Here is a 3,502-nt window from a genome sequence, read left to right on the forward strand (position 1 = left end):
AGTCTCCACTGGGATGCATGTAGATACTGATGACTGCAACTTTTCTTTCACAAAACATTATTTTTACCGCACTACACTCATAATGCATCTCCACAGCTAACTGGCACACATTGATTATCTGATATTCATACCCACATTTCACATACAGAACCGATCCGCCATGCTCATGGATAGGTCGACAATAACTGGTTACAAGATCGTAACCCGGAGTTACTATTAGAGATATTTCATCCTGCTTACACCAGTGCTCCGCAATACTGACGACAATGGGATTTTCTTGGTCAAGCAGAATTTCCAACCTTTCAAGTTTGTTTCTAATAGACGCTGTATTTAACTGTATAATTTTAAAAATTGCCGTATGTTTTGTTTCATTGTCGATAGATACTTCTACTCGATTTGCTCTTTCTTTTTCCTCAATTGAAAAAAATTTCGTATACAGGCTTTGTTTGGCCAGATCGAGGCATCCAACGCCTTATTGTAGTTTGCTTTCGAGATTTCCTCTTTGAAAGAAGAATATATATCAGGACAACGAGATGGAAGAGCTGAGCAGCTGGCTTCTGGCAGGTTTTTTTTATAAAAATGATTGAAGGTCTTCTGCAGATGTTTACGGTTTCAGATTAAATACGTGTAAAGCAACTGTTTGATCCACTCCTTCTACATTAGAATTTCCAGAATAGTTACCCACTAATAAGTTTTTTTTAGGTGTTCTTTTTTTGTAAGTCACTTTCTGCCAATCCGTAGGAATGTTACTGCTTATTTGCATGTTGGCATCTCCAGTCTTTTCGGTTCGACTAGATGCAGGTATTATATTTTGCGCTCGGTTTATGGCTTCGCTGGAATTTTTAGCGCTAATTGAATTGTTTCCTTATATTTCTCCTGGCCTATTGTTGACTCTGGTGAATTCAAGACTTGTTTATTGTTATCAGCTTTGTGTTTAGATTTTTTAAATAAAGAATAGTCAGTTTTTTCCGGAACTTGTTTTGTTTCTAATTGTTTCGATGAGTCAATTTGTGTATTTAATAGGAATATTTTTTCCTTTAGTTCTGATATTAAGAGATCTTTTTGTTTGATAATATATTTAAAGATGTGTATATCTACCTTATTTTCTGTCGACGCAGCTAAGTTTTCGATGGCATCGAATTTGTCATCACAGTCGCCGTTTGCTTTATCTTCGGTTTTTTCACAACATTTAGTAAAAACTTTATCAAAAATTTGTAACTCCAGTTTTTTGGCACAACTGGGATGATAACAGCTATCACATATTATACACTTTACCGGTGAAACAACTTTAGATTTACATTTTCTGCAAACTATATTACTACTGATATCGGCAGTGTTATTTGCACGTGCTTCTCCTGCCATGGCTACTGACTGACTGACAGTACAGTCAGTAACGCATAGAATACAATGTGTCAATTTTATAAGATAATTTGATAATTTAAGGTAAGTTTTCTAATTTTTACTAAACTGTTATGATATTTTACTACAAAATAGAGTATGCAAAAGCCCGCTGCTATTGAATGTGTGCACGCACACATCTCGCACTTTTATTTCACGCATTTTAATCGTTAATTTAACTATTCTTTTTGAGAGGTTATGCTTGATAATGTTTTTCGCGTGAAATGGGGCATGGGGCAATGGGGACCACCTACATTGGGGCATATAGTACCGTGGTCCTATATACCCCTGTACGTTTAGCAATATTGCTTAATGTATGATATCTTTTCAGATGTGGAATTACAAGAAAAATAAGGCTTTGCCCAAATGGAACAAAGCTACAGCAAACGAGGCTACCATCGCTGTTCAGAATGGCATGAGTTTGAGAGCTGCAGCTGAAAAATTCAAGATTCCAAAAACTTGCTTGATTCGACGCTTAAAATTAGTAAGGGCTGACAATAGTTCCATTCAGGGACTCTCTCGGGGCAGTTTTAAGCCTGTTTTTAGGGAAGAAGATGAGAAAATTTTAGAAAAACATGTTTCGATATGCAAAATAGATTTTACGGACTCACACCACTTAATGCCCGTAGAATTCCTTTTGACTTAGCTGAAAGGCTTAAAATACCATATCCCTTCAATAAAGTGTTGAAGCGAGCAGGAGAAGATTGGCCGGCCGGACTCTTAAAACTTCATCCTCAGCTTTCAGTACGAAAGCTTAAAGCTACTAGTCTCAACAGAGCGGTTGGTTTTAATAGAAATTAAGTTAACCATTTCTATGATCTTTTAAGTGGAGTTTTGGACAAATTCAGATTTACAGCTGATAATATATACAGTGAGGGCGTTTGAGTTGGAATAAATTCATTATCTCGAGAAGGGGCGAATTTGAAGAGAATTCCTGAGACAGGTCAATTTTTATTTTTAAATTATGACTTTTTTGCATATATGTCATACTAGTGACGTCATCCATCTGGGCGTGATGACGTAGTCCATATTTTTAGATAATTTTTTAAATGAGAGCAGGGGTCGTATGGCAGCTCATTCGAAAGGTTATTCAATTATGTATCAGTGATATAAACTTTAATATATTTATTTATAAAGGGAGTCCGAAATTTTTTTTTAATTAGATTAGTTGAGATAAAAGAAGAATGTATAAATAATTATGTTAATAATAATAATAAATAATCATTTCGTTGTGAATCGAAACAAGAGAAGTTTTACTTTAGTTATTTCAGAGAGCCCCAAAAGTGCTCTAACTAGTTTCAACTCTTGTTAGAGTTTCTTCAGAAAGCACATAATTTGATTCTCTCTTATATTCTCTCTTCATAATTATATTAATGTTTATATTTACGGAATAGAGAATTAAATACCCTTTCAAATGAGCTATCACACAACCCCTACTCTCATTTAAAAAATTATTGATTACGTCATCATGCCCAGATGGATGACGTCACTAGTATGACATATATGCCAAAAAGTCATAATTTAAAAATAAAAATCGACCTGTCTCAGGATTTCTCTTCAAATTCGTCCATACTCGAGATAATGAATTTATTCCAACTCAAACGTGCTCACTGTATAAATATATATAATTTTAACGAATCGGGAATGAGTACAGTACAGAAACCTCATAACATATAAAGAGATTTTGTAAACCTTATATTCAAGACAACATTATAAAATATCTATTTCGTAGAGACACATAGTACAAAATTAGGTGCCACTTCGGTATGCGGTCTACCGTCTAATATGTGGTCTACGGCAATTTAGCTGATTCGGCATGCGGTCTACGTACAAAAACAAATTAGAGAAACTATTACAAACATTACTATTTTATTATTACTAACAGCTTCACTGTTCAATTGGTAATTATACAAAGAGTCTACATTCTACCACATCCAATACTATTTTAATATTAAATATCATGCAACCGCATAAATATCGGTTTTTGCCTGAAAGGAGGAAGACCTAACCCTTCGGTCCAAACCCAACTTACGGGTATAGAGTGAGAGAACCGCAGGGCAGGAGGTATTTGACCGCTGCGCGCAATCACAACCCACCCTTTTTA

This window comes from Diabrotica virgifera, chromosome 4, assembly GCF_917563875.1.
Source record: "Diabrotica virgifera virgifera chromosome 4, PGI_DIABVI_V3a".
Classification (NCBI taxonomy): Eukaryota; Metazoa; Arthropoda; class Insecta; order Coleoptera; family Chrysomelidae; genus Diabrotica; species Diabrotica virgifera.